This window comes from Triticum aestivum, chromosome 2A (assembly GCF_018294505.1).
Source record: "Triticum aestivum cultivar Chinese Spring chromosome 2A, IWGSC CS RefSeq v2.1, whole genome shotgun sequence".
Taxonomy (NCBI): domain Eukaryota; kingdom Viridiplantae; phylum Streptophyta; class Magnoliopsida; order Poales; family Poaceae; genus Triticum; species Triticum aestivum.
In genome coordinates, this window is record NC_057797.1 from 209589420 (window position 1) to 209609285 (window position 19866).

The window sequence follows — 19866 nt, forward strand, 5'->3', positions numbered from 1 at the left end:
TACATACCTTGACAAGATTTTGAAGTAGTTCAAAATGGAACAGTCAAAGAAAGAGTTCTTGCCTGTGTTGCAAGGTGTGAAATTGAGTAAGACTCAAAGCCCGACCACGGCAGAAGATAGAAATAGAATGAAAGTCATTCCCTATGCCTCAGCCATAGGTTCTATAAAGTATGCCATGCTGTGTACCAGATCTATTGTATACCCTACACTGTGTTAAGCAAGGGAGTACAATAGTGATCTAAGAGTAGATCACTGGACAGCGGTCAAAATTATCCTTAGTGGAATAAGGAAATATTTCTCAATTATGGAGGTGACAAAAAGGTTCGTCGTAAAAAGTTACGTCGATGCAAGTTTTGACACAGATCTGGATGACTCTAAGTCTCGATCTAGATACATATTGAAAGTGGGAGCAATAAGCTAGAGTAGCTCCGTGCAGAGCATTGTTGACATAGAAATTCGCAAAATACTTATGGATCTGAATGTGACAGACCCGTTGACTAAAATTATCTCACAAGCAAAACATGATCACACCTTAGTACTCTTTGGGTGTTAATCACATAGCGATGTGAACTAGATTACTGACTCTAGTAAACCCTTTGGGTGTTGATCACATATCGATGTGAACTATGGGTGTTAATCACATGGTGATGTGAACTATTGCTGTTAAATCACATGGCGATGTGAACTAGATTATTGACTCTAGTGCAAGTGGGAGACTGAAGGAAATATGCCCTAGAGGCAATAATAAAGTTATTATTTATTTCCTTATATCATGATAAATGTTTATTATTCATGCTAGAATTGTATTAACCGGAAACATAATACTTGTGTGAATACATAGACAAACAAAGTGTCACTAGTATGCCTCTACTTGACTAGCTCGTTAATCAAAGATGGTTATGTTTCCTAACCATGAACAATGAGTTGTTATTTGATTAACGGGATCACATCATTAAGTGAATGATCTGATTGACATGACCCATTCCATTAGCTTAGCACCCGATCGTTTAGTATGTTGCTATTGCTTTCTTCATGACTTATACATGTTCCTATGACTATGAGATTATGCAACTCCCGTTTGCCGGAGGAACACTTTGTGTGCTACCAAACGTCACAACGTAACTGGGTGATTATAAAGGAGCTCTACAGGTGTCTCCAAAGGTACATGTTGGGTTGGCGTATTTCGAGATTAGGATTTGTCACTCTGATTGTCGGAGAGGTATCTCTGGGCCCTCTCGGTAATGCACATCACTTAAGCCTTGCAAGCATTGCAACTAATGAGTTAGTTGCGGGATGATGTATTACAGAACGAGTAAAGAGACTTGCCGGTAACGAGATTGAACTAGGTATTGGAATACCGACGATCGAATCTCGGGCAAGTAACATACCGATGACAAAGGGAACAACGTATGTTGTTATGCGGTCTGACCGATAAAGATCTTCGTAGAATATGTAGGAGCCAATATGGGCATCCAGGTCCCGCTATTGGTTATTGACCGGAGACATGTCTCGGTCATGTCTACATTGCTCTCGAACCCGTAGGGTCCGCATGCTTAAGGTTACGATGACAGTTATATTATGAGTTTATGCATTTTGATGTACCGAAGTTTGTTTGGAGTCCCAAATGTGATCACGGACATGACGAGGAGTCTCGAAATGGTCGAGACATAAAGATTGATATATTGGAAGCCTATGTTTGGATATCGGAAGTGTTCCGGGTGAAATCGGGATTTTAGCGGAGTACCGGGAGGTTACCGGAACCCCCCGGGAGCTATATGGGCCATAGTGGGCCTTAGTGGAAAAGAGAAGAGGCAGCCCAACATGGACCGCGCGCCCCTCCCCTCCCTTGGTCCGAATAGGACAAGGAGAGGGGGCCGGCCCCTCTCTCTCCTTTCCCCCGCTCCGCGAATCCTATTCCAACTAGGAGTGGGGGGGGAATCCTACTCCTAGAGGGAGTAGGACTCTCCTGGCGCGCCCTATGTGGCCGGCCAGCCTCCCCCCTTTAGTCCTTTATATACGGAGGCAGGGGCACCCCAGAAACACACAAGTTGATCTTTGTGATCGTTCCTTAGCCGTGTGCGGTGCCCCCCTCCACCATATTCCACCTCGGTCATATTGTAGCGGAGCTTAGGCAAAGCCCTGCGACAGTAGTACATCAAGATCGTCACCACGCCGTCGTGCTGACGGAACTCTTCCCCGACACTTTGCTAGATCGGAGTCCGGGGATCGTCATCGAGCTGAACGTGTGCTAAAACTCGGAGGTGCCGTAGTTTCGGTACTTGATCGGTCGGGCCGTGAAGACGTACGACTACATCAACCAAATGCTTCCGTTGTCGATCTACCAAGGGTACATAGATCACACTCTCCCCTCGTTGCTATGCATCACCATGATCTTGCGTGTGCGTAGGAATTTTTTTGAAATTACTACGTTCCTCAACACTCATAACTATGCTCAATTCTGTCAATTGCTCAACAGTAATTTGTTCACCCACCGTAGAATACTTATGCTCTCAAGAGAAGCCACTAGTGAAACCTATGCCCCCGGGTCTATCTTTATCATATTAATCTCCTACTACTTAGTTATTTCCTTTGATATTTACTTTGCCTTTATTTTACTTTGCATCTTTATCATAAAAATACCAAAAATATTATCTTATCATATCTATCAGATCTCACTTTCGTAAGTGGCCCTATAGGGATTCACAACCCCTATTTGCGTTGGTTGCGAGGATTTATTTGTTTTGTGCAGGTGCGAGGGACTAGCGCGTAACCTCCTACTGGATTGATACCTTGGTTCTCAAAAACTGTGGGAAATACTTACGATAATTTGCTGCATCATCTCTTCCTCTTCTGGGAAAACCAACGCAGTGCTAAAAGAGGTAGCAAGAAGGATTTCTGGCGCCGTTGCCGGGGAGGTCTACGCAAAAGTCAACATACCAAGTACCCATCACATACCCTTATCTCCCGCATTACATTATTTTCCATTTGCCTCTCGTTTTCCTCTCCCCCACTTCATCCTTGCTATTTTATTCGCCCTCTCTCTCTCTATCCTCCCTCTCTATTTGCCTCTTTTTGCCCGCTTGCTTTTTGTTTGCTTGTGTGTTAGTTTGCTTGCTTGTCACGATGGCTCAAGATAATACTAAATTGTGTGACTTCACCAATACCAACAACAATGATTTTATTAGCACTTTGATTGCTCCTCTTGCCGATGCTGAATCTTGTGAAATAAATGCTACTTTGCTGAATCTTGTCATGAAAGATCTGTTCTCCGGCCTTCCTAGTGAAGATGCCGCTACCCATCTAAATAGCTTCGTTGATTTGTGTGACATGTAAAAGAAGAAAGATGTGGATAATGATATTGTTAAATTGAAGCTATTTCCTTTTTCTCTTAGAGATCGTGCTAAAGCTTGGTTTTCGTCTTTGCCTAAAAATAGTATTGATTCATGGAACAAGTGCAAAGATGCTTTTATCTCTAAGTATTTTCCTCCCGCTAAGATCATCTCTCTTAGAAACGATATTATGAATTTTAATCAACTTGATCATAAACATGTTGCACAAGCTTGGGAGAGAATGAAATTAATGATACGTAATCGCCTTACTCATGGTTTAAATTTGTGGATGATTATACAAAAATTTTATGCCGGATTGAATTTTGCTTCTAGAAATATTTTAGATTCGGCCGCGGAAGGCACTTTTATGGAAATCACTTTAGGAGAAGCTACTAAACTCCTAGATAATATTATGGTTAATTATTCTCAATGACATACTGAAAGATCTACTAATAAAAAGGTGCATGCGATAGAATAAATTAATGTTTTGAGTGAAAAGATGGATGAACTTATGAAATTATTTGCTAATAAGAGTGTTTCTTCTGATCCTAATGATATGCCCTTGTCTACTTTGATTGAGAATAATAATGAATTTACGGATGCAAATTTTGTTGGTAGGAACCACTACAAGAAATATGTCAATTTGTGACCTTTATTATTGACCGTGTATAAATTGGTCGTAAATCTACGACCATTTTGAACCAATTGGTCGTAAGCTTTTTAAGAGGGTCCAAACCCTAAACAATAACGGCAATTTTAGTTAAAGAAGTCATTATTGCCTTACACAAAATGGTCATAAGCAGCCAACAATAGTCAATGGCCTTATTTTTGACTGATTGTGACCAATCTAGATGGTCATGACGTTGTAAACATGGATATATTGATATGATTGGATGCCACCTCATCAATTTTGCTTATGTGTCATGTCTATGTGTGAATTTTCGTCTATGTGTCATATTTATGTGTCAATTTCGGCTCACGTGTCTGGACAGAACTAAGGTTTCAATGTACCACTAACGGATAGGACCGACACGGTGACCTAAGGCCCACCAAACTGACATGCAGGTCCCACCACGAACATGACAGGTAGGACCCACCACCGACCTTAGAGGAGGGGCCCAAATGGAAGAGCCAATCAAATTAATTAAAACAGCAAAATGGATCAAATTATTAAAAAAAATGAATAAACAACATGACGGATAGGACCGACACATTGACCTAAGGCCCACCAAACTGACATGCAGGTCCGACCATGAACATGACAGGTAGGACCCACCACCGACCTTAGAGGAGGGGACCCAAAATGGTCATAAGCAGCCAACAATAGTCAATGGCCTTATTTTTGACTGATTGTGACCAATCTAGATGGTCATGACGTTGTAAACATGGATATATTGATATGATTGGATGCCACCTCATCAATTTTGCTTATGTGTCATGTCTATGTGTGAATTTTCGTCTATGTGTCATATTTATGTGTCAATTTCGGCTCACGTGTCTGGACAGAACTAAGGTTTCAATGTACCACTAACGGATAGGACCGACACGGTGACCTAAGGCCCACCAAACTGACATGCAGGTCCCACCACGAACATGACAGGTAGGACCCACCACCGACCTTAGAGGAGGGGCCCAAATGGAAGAGCCAATCAAATTAATTAAAACATCAAAATGGATCAAATTATTAAAAAAATGAATAAACAACATGACGGATAGGACGGACACATTGACCTAAGGCCCACCAAACTGACATGCAGGTCCGACCATGAACATGACAGGTAGGACCCACCACCGACCTTAGAGGAGGGGACCCAAATGAAAGAGCCAATCAAATTAATTAAAACAGCAAAATGGATCAAATTATTTAAAAAAATGAATAAAAAACGCATATGGGAAGATTTGAACCCAAGCCATCGTCCTCCCCATAAGAGCCCCACGCCACTACACCACACACACCTTAGATGTAGCAAATAAGACGTGGATCATACTTGATGCGCGCCTGCATCCAGGAGCTGCCGCTTCGCTGAAGGGATCGCCACTTGGGCCGACCCACATACGGGTTTTCCTACGCTGCTTTTCCTTCACTGTTTCTTATGGTTTTTTTCGTTTTTCTTCTGCGGCTTTCGGTTTTCGACTATTTTGTTCAATTTTCAGTTGTTTTGTTTCAGTTTCCTTTTTTCTGTCTTGGTTCCTTTTTTCCTTTCAGTTTTTCTTTTATGTTTCTTTTTGTTCTACTTTTCTATTTCTGTTTTCTTCTCTTTTATTGCGTATTATACAAAAGGTTCACTGCATATTACAAATATGTTTGCCGTATTAATAAAAATGTTCATCATATATTCTAAAAATACTTCATCTTTGCGTTATAAAAATGTTCATCATGTGCTACAAAATGTTCACTGTATATTATAAAATTGTTCAACGTATTTTTTACTAAACGTCCAATGCTTATTTGAAAATTGTTCAACGCGTACATTGATATTCTTTGAAAAATGTTCATCTTATATTAAAAGATGTTCATCGTGTATTACTTAAATTGTTCAACGTACATTAAAAAAATACAATGGATATTACAAATTTTCAGTGTATATTTTCCGAATTTTTCAAAAGGTTTCGATAGTTATACTATGGCACCTCATATTTAGCACTAGAACTCGCTAGCGTTCAGTTAGTAGCCCTCATCCGCAAGAGGGAAATCGTGAGTTTGATGTCTCCCTCACGCTTAACATTTTTGTTTTATTTTTACTTGTCTAGAGCTCGTTCACCTCCTCATGGGCCGGCCCATTTGTTGTGCCTTTAGCAAAGGCTACACCACTTGCCGCCTGCGATTCAACCTGGGCCATCGCGATGCATAAGGGCGCCCCTAACTGGGCTGACCCATTTTTTTCTCTGTTTCTTTCTCTTTCTTTCCTTTTTTCTTTTTCCTTTTTTACTCGCTTTGTAGTTTTTCAGTTTCCTTTTCTATTTCATGTTTATTTCTTTAAATAGTATGAGAATTCAATTTTGCATTCTAAAATTTAAATAATGTTATATTAGTTTCTCTTTTTTATTTTTTCGAAGAATTTTAGAAAATGTTGCTGTTGTAAAACAATTGACCGATTCAAAAAGAAAAGGTGTCCCAATTAGTTGGGCCATATTTATCCCAAGGAAAAATAATCGAGGCTCTCATTTCAGCCCATCTAAAAGAAGAGAAAAAGGCTATTATTCTTTTGTAAATACGATCTAGTGTTTTTAACTAATATTTGGTCCAATTTGTCTTTTTCACGAGAGGTGGATCAAAGATTCTGACACACAATCATTTGGTCAATTATACATTAAATATGAAATAGTATTTTATAAAATTGATTTGGTCTAATTTTGCAACAAATATATGATAGGTCCTTCAAAACTCATTTTGGGCACTCGAAAAATGGAAATTGAATTTTTCGTCCAAGGAAACTTAGAACTTCCTTAGGCAACGTTGTTTGCCATTCCAAGATGCACCCTTGTGCATAATATAAGATCATTTGAATAACCTATGCCATGAATGTGGCTGTAAGATTGATCATTTAGCTTGAAAGCCATGAATCTTTACACATTATAGCTTCTTTCTGGGAACAATTTTTTAAAAAAATTGTCGTATTACAAGTTTATTATTTTTCCTGATAACTTGGTCACATATAATGACACAATGCGAAGGTTTTCCAATTTTTTGATTTTTTAACTTTTCATGCCCATTTCAAAATGCGGTCAAAACGACGGGCATGACCGTCCCTAGCTAGTGGTTGAATCTTGGAATTTTTTTGATGTTTCTTTGATTAAATAGATACTTTTGTACCTAAAACTGATTTTTTGAAAAAATCATGAGCAAACTATGAGGCAGTCACAGTTCAAACTTGACCCACTTCCAACTGAATCAGCGGGAATTTGTCTTTTTCACGAGAGGTGGATCAAAGATTTTGACACACAATAGTTTGGTTAATTATACATTAAATATGGCCTAATATTTTATAAAATTGATTTGGTCCAATTTTGCAACAAATATATGGTAGGTCCTTCACAAAAAACTCATTTATGGCACTCAAAAAATGAAAAATGAATTTTTTCGTCCAAGGAAACTGAAAACTTCCTTAGGCAAGGTTGTTTGCCATGCCAAGATGCACCCTTGTGCACAATATGAGATCATTTGAACAAACTATGCCATGAATGTGGCTATAAGATTAATCATTTGGCTTGAAAGCCATGAATCTTCACACATGATAGCTTCTTTCTGAGAACACTTTTTCTAAAAATTTGCCGTATTACAAGTTTATTGTTTTTCCTGATAACTTGGTCATATATAATGACACAATGCGAAGGTTTTCCAATTTTTTTTTATTTTTCATGCCCATTTCATAATGCGGTCAAAATGGCGGGCATGACCGTCCCTAGCTAGTGGTTGAATCTTGAATTTTTTTTGGTGTTTCTCTGATTAAATAGATACTTTTGTACCTAAAACTGATATTTGGAAAAAATCATGAGCAAACTATGAGGCAACTGTAGTTTAAACTTGACCCACTTCCAACTGAATCGCCGGGAATTTGTCTTTTTTATGAGAGGTGGATCAAACCTTTTGACACCCAATCATTTGGTCAATTTGTACATTAAATATGGCATAGTATTTTATAAAATTGATTTGGTCCAATTTTGCGATAAATATATGATAGGTCCTTCACAAAAAAACTCATTTTGGACACTCGAAAAATGAAAAATGAATTCTTCATCCTAATAAAATGAAAATTTTCTTAAGAAACAATATTTTTCATTCTAAGATATAAACTTGTGCACAATATGATATTATTTTTGAATATTTCATGTGAAAAAATAGAAGAAAAACAAAAGGAAAACACAATTGCATGTGTGCTTTATTCTCATTGGTGGAATTACTTGTGACACGGATCGATGACATGGCGCCCATCCATCCATCCATCCATCCATCTACAGAAAAAACAGAAAATGAAAAAAAGATCCCACCCTCCCCTCGCTCGCTCTCTCCCTCACAAACCCCTCTCTGTCTTGCAACCTCTCCCTCCCCCCCATGAACCTCTCTCCCTCGCCGCCACCCACCACCCACATCGGCCAGTTCCGTCGAGCTTCGGCGGCGCGTATCACACCCCCGAGCTCCCCTATGTCCGCACCTCCTTCCCCTCCGGCTAGAATCAGCGCTCAAGCCGTCCACCAGCCCCCGTGGTAGCTAGGGTTTCGGCCGCCACCCCTTACCTGGCCGGGATCCGCCACATCCGGCGACGTCGAGGCCAGCGGGCGCCGGATCCGTCACCGGCGTGCTCAGGTTGGTCCCTCTCCTTCTTGTTCGGCCCACCATCTTCTCCCCACCTCACCTATTCTTTCCTGTGATTTCCTTTCATGCATATCCATGGCGCGAACGGAAGAAGCAGGACAGGCACAGATGGAGGAACACCGTCTTCATACCCTGCCCCGACGCCAAAGGTGATTGCGTCAAAGATATGGAGGCGTTCAGGAAGCGGGCGGGCAAGTTCAAGGAGCAAGTTGCCAAGCAGCAGCAGGTAAGCACCATCTGAGATCTAATGATTTCTGCCTCGCGGCATAGTCGTTGGTCAAGGGGCGAGATTTCCCCTTGGCATGATTTGATGCGTCGTGCGTGTGGGAGCCGCCAATGAATGAGAGAGATCGCCTGCGACCCTCGGATCTGCTATTGAAATTGCTACTCTATTATTAGAGTTTAATTCCCTAAGCTGCTACTGACTTATACTACAGAGTGTTAAACTGCTACCGATTTAGACTACAGACCATTTAATCTTATGCTAAACTGTTGCCTTCGTTAGGTAGAGGACGCTCAGTATCATCCCTGTCGTGTCGCCTTGCTTAACTGTGTCGGTTTCTAGGTGTATATCTATGGATGCACTCAATAGCTAGTATATAATGTTTAAATATTTTTCGTGACTTTGCCAAGGAAAGTTAGCGTCGGATTTTTTTGGTTTAGTACAATGCACAAATGTTCACATTGCCTCAATGGTGCATATTTTACTGTATCAGAACAACTGTATGCTTCCCTCATTGATGCTACTACAGATAATATATTTGAGTACGCGGATGCCGGAGGGGTCGTGCCTGAGGAGACCGAGCTCGCCATGCTGCTCCTTTTCAATGCCAACAAGGGAAGGGCCGACGAGGAGAACAGGGTCCCTACACCAAGAAGTTAGGTTTCCCTGGCTGCTCGGTAGTTCTCGGACAGCTCCCTAATTTTCCTTGGTCTTGTAGGTAACTGGCGCAACAGCTGTAACTTGAGACGCTGGACTGGAGGAAGGATCATGAGGAGAACAACTACACAATGTTGTGGATGAACAGGATGATGGTAAGTAATTCTTGAGTATGATAACATGTCATCTAGCTCAACCATGTTTATCCATACCTTGCAAGACATTTGGTGAGTATATTTGAGAAACCATACAAGGCTTCTCTGTATTCACCTTCTATATCATGCTGCCCTTTCACGCTATGATCTTGTTTAGATGCACACCGCTCACTTTTTTAAGAAAATGTGTGATGTAAATACTGGGAATGTGGATATATAATGTATGTAATTGTGGCTGTAACAAATTATCGTAAATTGCTGAATGTTCTATTGTTTCATAAGGATAAACCAAGATATTTTATTTACCATGTATTATTTGTCACCGAGTAATGATCTGGGGTTGTGTGTGTAGGGAGGGTGAATCAGATCTAGGAGCACATCGACTACGAGGTTTGCCGACACGACAAGTACCGTATATGTGTCTACTCATCCAACCTGGTAATCCTCCATTTGGTCACCTTTGATTGATATCCTCCAAAATAGGAGGAGATTCTGCTTTTGCTTAATCTTCTTGTGTATGCGCTTCTTGCACCTATTGATGCTACAAGTTAAGTAATCAGATCAGCCCTTCATGTGTTGCATGCAACTTTTGCTCCAGTTTGTTGTACTGGGCGTGAACTATTGTCAAGATTCCAACATGTTCTTCATTTTCTTCTATCAGTATTGCTATAATACCCCTTTGGGTCTTTAACATTTGCTTTTTCTCGTGGACACATGTATGAACACTTCACCTGACTTCATTCTTTCTAGATCTCATAAGTAGTAATTTCTTAAAGATTGAATAACATGTATACTTCACTTTAATGCATGTGTGACAGCAGTAGGCTTCTAATTAAATAATTTTCTAGAATAAGCTGGGTAGGGGCAACTTATTGCAGCTTATTCTAGAAAGCAGCAAAAGAACTGGCCTTTAGTAATTAGTATGATCTTCTGATGTTGGAGTCTCTTTAGGAGGTGGAGAGTTTACACATATGATATAATATGAATTTTAACTTACTAGTGTTTAATATTTCTATCCTGTTTTATGGAAGAAACAAAAGTTGGGCCACGCAGCCACATAAAACCCTCTAAAATGCCCACTGCTTGCATCCATGTGACTTGCTTATATACACTGTCTGCATTCTACTCAGCTTGCTGCATTTTTCTTATTTCATGTTACTAGTAAGCGTGCACGTGTAACACACGTATAATCATAGGAAAATACGAGATACCATACAAATCACTATCTAACAATAGCACACTTACAAAAAGTTGGACCATCTCAAGGTTTTCTTCTAGCTCTGCACCAATACTTTTTACTGAAAAAGAATCATACACGCCTACCTATGTATTGTATGACATAGCCATAAATCTGTCTTAAAATGATACCATGAATCTAGTGAATCCACAATGAATCTTTCAACTGAACTAAATCCACGACAAGAATTATGGGACGGAGGAAGTAATATTTTTACATGCTTTGGGATTGTGAAATGGAATAACGATAAGTTAATCTTAAGGCCCATAAAAATATAAGAACAAAAATTACCTACAATATATAGTAAGACAACAGTCAACTAAAATTTGATTGTAGAACTGTAGGATGTTGGTTTATTACCAATAAAATTCATTGCTGATTAGTAGGTCAAGTTCCCTCTGAAGGATAACAATAATGGCGGCATGATCTTGAGGAGCATCAACATGATTGCAGCGTACCTAATGCTCAACCCCTGAATCTTCCTTCAACTATTGCCAACGATTCAGTTTATCCACATGCACCGTGAAACTCAATCAACTGAACAAAAGCTATAATGTAAACAAATTAATGTAACATTTTCTAAGTCTGTCCTCTTATTTAGCATACTAAATTTTCCTTTCTCTAAAAGAACAATTTCATACACAATATGTACACAAAAGGAAAACCAAAAAACTCCAGTTCATGACAAGTATTTAGCATACTAAAATTTTCCTTTCTCTAAAAGAACAATTTCATACACAATATGTACACAAAAGGAAAACCAAAAAACTCCAGTTCATGACAAGTATATAGTTTGGTAGATAGAAAGACTCTTACGACATGGATCATAAAATAATTTGTGGAAATATATGTATGTTTGTCCTTAAGTAGGTTAAACGTCTTTGCTCGGAGAAAATTAGAAGTACATAAGAAAAATTTCAAGGGTTCTACATTCAACGGCTGCAAAAACTTCAGGTAGTACATGATATACATGGCATAAGTTTCTTTCAGATTTATCACATACCCATAAATGCAAGCCAACCCAAACAGTGCCTTGCATGCATATACTGCAAGAGAGCATTAACCATGTGAGCGCATATAAATCAAGCTTGCCCGAACAAAACAGAAGGAAATCACTCGTAGAGAAATCAGATAACCATATGAAGTTATTAACTTCCACCTTCTCATCATTCAAATGCACCCTCTAGGAGCAGCAGTGGATAAACTGAATCGTTGCAAGCTAGTAACTAAAATAACCCCACAAACTACAATAAAAAACTGAATCCATGATAAGAAAAATCTAAACTGAATACCTTGTAGACCATGCCACATATGCTCAAAATAGATAAACGGATCAACGTGACAGTAGGTTAATATATTAGGGCAAGAATGAAGTGGGTATATGGGGTAGAGCAATCAACGTGCTGGGTCAATAACTGCAGGGAGTCAATCGCGGAGGAGGCGGCTGACCGGTGAACATTTATGATATTTTCTAGGCCACAAAAAGTGTCTGGGACCAATTAAGTCATTCCCAAAAACAAATATGAGGCGAACCTGATGGATCATCACCTCAATTTTTGCCACCACATTGTATGTGATCCCCTAATTCGAGTTTGGTGGATTGGTGCAGACATTCCTCCAAGCCAACAAAAACTGCATTCAGTTTCAGTAAGGAGATACATGATTAAAGGAGTATCAAACACCCACCTCTATGTTTCAAGTAGAGGAAACAATTCCTTGGAGCTAGTGGTGCGTAAAAAATATTTTCTATATATTATAACTTGTACATGATGTTTCCTGTCTCCAAACATTTATTGGCATGATCAACATAGCATAGCAATCAAGGATCAAGTATTTGCAATGTAAGCGGCAAAATTCCACGAAGCTACGAAGCATTCAGTGAATTTGCATTGATTCTGAAGAGATAGTGAATTTGAATTTCTGCAACCTGCCAAATTTAACTATTTAAGAATGAGGTCACAATCAAAAAAATGTTGTGCTGGTCAACCAAAAATATTAATCATAGGATTGTGAGTCTATAGTGCAAAATTGGAAATAATAAGCAGTACACATCCCAATTTCAAATTCCTAGCAATGCTTTTCATGTAACATTTTCATAGAGTACATATGAGCCCATAAAGACATCTTACCATATGTCATGATTATTAACTATGAACAAGAAACTAAAACCAACCTTCTGACAAATACGGCATCGCCGCATTACAAACGATGGCCGAGCTAAAATTAAAAATATGAGAAAGTAAAAAATACATGTATGCTATTGGTAGTACCATCAATCCAGAACAAGATCATAATTTTTTTTCAAAAATATATACGGCCACAAAGAAAAAGAAAATAGTGAATGCTCTATAGAACACGAAACATATGCTCAAAATAAAGATCCGAGCTAACAAGAGATGGGCTGAATAGATCAAGGGAAAATCAGTTACACTCTTTGTTAGTGATATGGATGTCTTAGTATATTGTTTTGTTAATTATTTGCAGGCCTATATATTTGCATGGAGTCCATGTCCGGCTTCTGACGGCATGTAAGTAGGCCAAATGAAATTGTCATGTGGATTGCAATGTATACAACTCACATGCATGCACATTGTATCCTTTCCCTTACCAGATTCTAAACTGGACTAAAGCATTAATAAGAATTCCTCTAGCTTACATTACTTTGGGCAATGGAGAGGGTTGTAGGTCGCTTCCTGTTGTATTCCATTATCTTCTCATCAGACACTTGGGCATCCCAATTTTGACCCCAATTCAGTTGTTCTCGCAGATTTTCACCTAGGGCATTTGCATCCCCATGATTAGGCGTGATTGTCAGGTCCTTAAATGGAGAACATTCTTCTGATCGTAATGGAGATGCAGGTGGATGATGATTATTCATCTGTGTGAAGGTAAATCCATGGGGAAGTGAAGAAATCAGTACACGCACATAATTGAGCATAAATACTCGCTCCTTATTGATGATGATTACTTACGAGAAAGGATATGGGTTTCCTTGGCGCTCCAATTGGTGAGGGATTTGTTGCAGAAAGAGCTCCATGGGCATGTTGTGGGAGGCATGGAGGGCCGTCGGCGACGTGCGCGGGTAGGCGTGGAGCGGACGCGCGCTGGGGGCGGCCGGGCGCGGGGGCGCGCAAGGCGGCGTTTGGGACGGGGACTGGCGGGGGAGCAGGGGCGGCCGGACGGGCGCGGACGCCGGGGGAGGCCGGGCGCGGCGGGCACTGTGGGAGGAGTGTTGGCTGTGGTAGGAGCAAGGGCGGACGGGGAGCAGGGGCGACCGAGCGTGGAGCCAGGAGCGGGGCGGAGGGGCGGCTGGGCGCGTCGGATGCAGCGGGGCAGAGGAGGATTAAGCGGAGGGCGTGGGTTGCTGCGTGGAGGAAAGTTTAGTGGCTTAACCGTACACTAACCGCGTGGTTGATGCTAAACATTAAACATTGAGATGATTTTGATCGTTAGATCTCTCCATTAGACGGTTGAGATGTATTGGTTCTCTGCCCTCTCATGTTTTTATAGGGGTAGTAGATGCTTAATTTGCTGCTCATGTGTTGTCCCTTCTGTTGCCAGGACGAAATGCTTCTCGGAATTCTTAAAGAGGAAGACAATGGAGCCATGATGTTGTTGTGCAACAGGCTATGTTTTTTGCAATACCATTTGTCTTGGCTGTGTATCTTACTTTGTGTGTGCTGGGATACTCAAAAAGCTATCTCTGTAATTTAAATCTGTGTTATGTTGTCTGGCGTGTGTAACCTTATTTTGTGTGTGCTGGGATACTCAAAAAGATATCTGTCTAATTTAAATCTGTGTTATGTTGTCTGGCGTGTGTAATCTTATTTTGTGTGTGCTGGGATATTCAAAAAGATATCTGTCTAATTTAAATCTGTGGTGTATTCTTCACTGAACTTTACTTGTAGTACAGTTTCAGGTCTAAAAAGGTTAAACGACCTAATAATACATAATGGATTGGACATGGGCTTTGGCCCAGTAAAATAAATGTGTATACAGTTTTATGGGCCGGCCTTAATGGGCTTGGCTTGCCATAAATTGTGGACCCACCGACTCTCGAAGCTCTAGCCATTAGAGAAGCCTTGGCACTGGCGGATGATCTATATTTGAGGCGGGTTGAAGTTGCATCGGATTGCAAAGTGGTCGTGGAAGACTTACAGAAGGACAATCTTGCGAGCTACGGTGCAATTGTACATGAAATAATAGCCCACTCTTTAGTTTTTGAGTTCTGTAATTTTAAACATGAGTCTAGGAGCTCCAATTATAAAGCTCACAACTTAGCGAGGCATGCATTATCTCTCGGTGGTGGCCGCTGTGTCTGGTTAGGCCATCCCGGAAACCTACCTTCCGTCCCTGTAAACATTGAGACAAATTAATAAAGCCTCGTGACGTTGCCTCAAAAAAAAAAACTACCAATGCCACGTCAGATCTGGTGGCCATGTGGTTGATGCCACATCAGATCCTATGTGGATGAGGCACACAGGTATTGACCAAAAAATTTGTCATTAAAAACTATGACCTATAATTCTTTGTCTTAAAAACTACGACCAAAACTTAGAAAAGGTCATGTTTGTTTGTTCTTGACGGCCAACTGTTGACCTACTCAGTTTGGTCAAAAAAAGGTCATACCTTGAAAACAACAACGATTTATTGACCAAAATGGTGGGTCACTATCGATCGTATTTCTTGTAGTGAACAATTTTGGTAACAATGTGTATAGAGGAAATTTTAATCCTAGGCCTTATCCTAGTAATCCCTCTAATAATTATGGTAATTCCTACAACAATTCTTATGGAAATTATAATAAGATGCCTTCTGATTTTGAATCTGATATTAAAGAATTTATTACTTCGCAAAAGAATTTTAATGCTATGATTGAAGAAAAATTGCTTAAGATTGATGATTTGGCTAGGAACGTCGATAGAATTGCTGTTGATGTTAATTCTTTGAACCTTAGAACTATTCCACCTAAGCATGATATCAATGAGTCTCTCAAAGCCATGAGAATTTCCATTGATGAGTGCAAAGAAGGAACCGCTAGGATGCGTGCTAAGAAAGATGCCTTTATAAGAGCATGTTTTTCTAGTTGCTACGAAAATAAAGATGAAGATCTAAAAGTTATTGATGTGTTCCCTATTAAATCTTTGTTTTGCAATATGAATCTTGATAATGATGGGACTGAATATGATCCACATTTACCTAGAAGGCATTCCAAGAATTCGAAATATGCTGATCTTGATGCTAAATTTGATAAAAGTGGGATTGAAGAAATTAAAACCCTAGATGTTGCTAAACCCACTATTATGGATTTCAAGGAATTTAACTATGAAAATTGCTCTTTGATTGATTGTATTTCCTTGTTACAATCCGTACTAAATTCTCCTCATGCTTATAGTCAAAATAAAGCGTTTACTAAACATATCATTGATGCCTTGATGCAATCTTATGAAGAAAAACTTGAATTGGAAGTTTCTATCCCTAGAAAACTTTATGATGAGTGGGAACCAACTATTAAAATTAAAATTAAAGATCATGAATGCTATGCTTTATGTGATTTGGGTGCTAGTGTTTCCACGATTCCAAAGACTTTATGTGATTTGTTAGGCTTCCGTGATTTTGATGATTGCTCTCTAAACTTGCACCTTGCGGATTCCACTATTAAGAAACCTATGGGAAGAATTAATGATGTTCTTATTGTTGCAAATAGGAATTATGTGCCAATATATTTTATTTTTCTTGACATAGATTGCAATCCTTCATGTCCTATTATTCTTAGTAGACCTTTCCTTAGAACGATTGGTGCAATTATTGATATGAAGGAAGGAAATATTATATTCCAATTTCCATTAAGGAAAGGCATGGAACACTTTCCTAGAAAGAAAATTAAATTACCTTATGAATTTATTATGAGATCCACTTATGGATTTCCTACCAAAGATGGCAATACCTAGATCTATTCTTACTTGTTATGCCTAGCTAGGGGTGTTAAACGGTAGCGCTTGTTGGAGGCAACCCAATTTTATTTTTATTCCTTGATTTTTTGCTCCTGTTTAGTAATAAATAGTTTATCTAGCCTCTTTTTTGGTTGTGTTTTTTATGTTTAATTAGTGTTTGTGCCAAGTAGAACCGTTGGGAAGACTTGGGGAAAGTCTTGCTGAACTTGCTGTAAAAAAACAGAAACTTTAGCTCTCACGAGAACTGCTGTCATTTTTATTTGGAGAGTGCTATTTAGTTAATTCTTTTTGAAGATGATTAATAGATAAAGTCCTTACATCCATCAATTTATTTTAGAATTTTTGGGGTTCCAGATCTTGCGCTAGCTACAGATTACTACAAACTATTCTGTTTTTGACAGATTCTGTTTTTCGTGTGTTGTTTGCTTATTTTGATGAATCTATGGCTAGTAAAATAGTTTATAAACCATAGAGAAGTTGGAATACAGTAGGTATAACACCAATATAAATAAAGGATGAATTCATTACAGTACCTTGAAGTGGTCTTTTATTTTCTTTCGCTAACGGAACTCACGAGATTTCCTACTTTAAGTTTTGTGTTGTGAAGTTTTCAAGTTTTGGGTAAAGATTTGATGGATTATGGAACAAGGAGTGGCAAGAGCCTAAGCTTGAGGATGCCCATGGAACCCCCAAGATAATCTAAGGACATCTAAAATCCAAAGCTTGGGGATGCCCCGGAAGGCATCCCCTCTTTCGTCTACTTCTATCGGTAACTTTACTTGGAGCTATATTTTTATTTACCACATGATATGTGTTTTGCTTGGAGCGTCTTGTATGATTTGAGTTTTTGCTTGTTAGTTTACCACAATCATCCTTGCTGTACACACCTTTTGAGAGAGCCATACATGATTTGGAATTTGTTAGAATACTCTATGTGCTTCACTTATATCTTTTGAGTTATATAATTTTGCTCTAGTACTTCACTTAAATGTTTTAGAGCACGGAGGTGGATTTGTTTTATAGAAACTATTGATCTCTAATGCTTCACTTAGATTATTTTAAGAGTCTTAATAGCATGGTAATTTGCTTAAAATCTTAATATGCTTGGTATACAAGATTAATAATAAAACTTTCTTATGAGTGTGTTGAATACTATGATAAGTTTGATACTTGATAATTGTTTTGAGATATAGAGATGGTGATATTAAAGTCATGCTAGTTGAGTAGTTCTGAATTTGAGAAATACTTGTGTTGAAGCTTGTGATTCCCGTAGCATGCACGTATGGTGAACCGTTATGTGATTCGGAGCATGATTTATTTATTGATTGTCTTCCTTATGAGTGGCGGTCGGGGACGAGCGATGGTCTTTTCCTACCAATCTATCCCCCTAGGAGCATGCGCGTAATACTTTGCTTTGATAACTTGTAGATTTTTGCAATAAGTACATGAGTTTTTTATGACTAATGTTGAGTCCATGGATTATACGCACTCTCACCCTTCCACCTTTGCTAGCCTCTCTAACACCGCACACCTTTCGCCGGTATCATACACCCACCATATACCTTCCTCAAAACAGCCACCATACCTACATATTATGGCATTTCCATAGCCATTCCGAGATATATTGCCATGCAACTTTCCACCGTTCCGTTTATTATGACACATCCCATCATTGTCATATTGCTTATCATGATCATGTAGTTGACATCGTATTTGTGGCAAAGCCACCATTCATAATTCTTTCATACATGTCACTCATACATCATTGCATATCCCGGTACACCGCCGGAGGCATTCACATAGAGTCATATTTTGTTCTAAGTATCGAGTTGTAAGAAAAATAAAGTGTGATGATCATCATTATTAGAGCATTGTCCCAGTGAGGAAAGGATGATGGAGACTATGATTCCCCCACAAGTCGGGATGAGACTCCGGATGAAAAATAAATAAAAGAAGCCAAAGAAGCCCAAATAAAAAAAAGAGAAAGAAAAGAGGCCATAAAAAAGAGAAAAGGCCCAAATTAAAAAAATGAGAGTAAAAGAGAGAAGGGACAATGTTACTATCCTTTTACCACACTTGTGCTTCAAAGTAGCACCATGATCTTCATAGCAGAGAGTCTCTCATGTTATCACTTTCATATACTAGTGGGAATCTTTCATTATGGAACTTGACTTGTATATTACAATGATGGGCTTTCTCAAATTGCCCTAAGTCTTCATGAGCAAGCAAGTTGGATGCACACCCGCTTAGTTTTTTTAGCTTTCATATACTTATAGCTCTAGTGCATCCGTTGCATGGCAATCCCTACTCACTCACATTGATATCTATTGATGGGCATCTCCATAGCCCGTTGATACGCCTAGTTGATGTGAGACTATCTTCCCCTTTTTGTCTTCTCCACAACCGCCATTCTATTCCACCTATAGTGCTATATCCATGGCTCACGCTCATGTCTTGCGTGAAAATTGAAAAAGTTTTGAGAATGTCAAAAGTATGAAACAATTGCTTGGCTTGTCATCGGAGTTGTGCATGATTTAAATATTTTGTGTGGTAAAGATAGAGCATAGCCAGACTATATGATTTTGTAGGGATAACTTTCTTTAGCCATGTTATTTTGAGAAGACATAATTGCTTTGTTAGTATGCTTGAAGTATTATTATTTTTATGTCAATATGAACTTTTGTCTTGAATTTTTCGGATCTGAATATTCATACCACAATTAAGAAGAATTACATTAAAATTATGCCAAGTAGCACTCCGCATCAAAAATTCTGTTTTTATCATTTACCCACTCGAGGACGAGCAGGAATTAAGCTTGGGGATGCTTGATACGTCTCCAACGTATCTATAATTTTTGATTGCTCCATGCTATTATCTACTGTTTTGGACATTATTGGGCTTTATTATCCACTTTTATATTATTTTTGGGACTAACCTATTAACCGGAGGCCCTTCCCAGAATTGCTGTTTTTTGCCTGTTTTAGGGTTTCGAAGAAA

At 39.1% G+C, this 19866-nt stretch overlaps 1 long non-coding RNA gene across 6 annotated transcripts; it reads left to right on the forward strand.

The window, feature by feature from the left end:
• The first annotated feature begins 8318 nt into the window (after positions 1–8318).
• LOC123188391 (uncharacterized) lies at positions 8319–14737 on the forward strand. 6 transcript variants are annotated; one of them, XR_006494599.1, is made up of 7 exons: positions 8320–8634; positions 8735–8869; positions 9396–9521; positions 9585–9678; positions 10031–10116; positions 13683–13803; positions 14477–14737. It is a non-coding gene; the product is annotated as an uncharacterized lncRNA (long non-coding RNA). The 6 variants fall into 6 exon arrangements; XR_006494602.1 differs by having other exon boundaries at positions 8741–8869; XR_006494603.1 differs by having other exon boundaries at positions 8319–8634; positions 9396–9678; positions 13671–13803.
• Positions 14738–19866: the final 5129 nt, after the last annotated feature.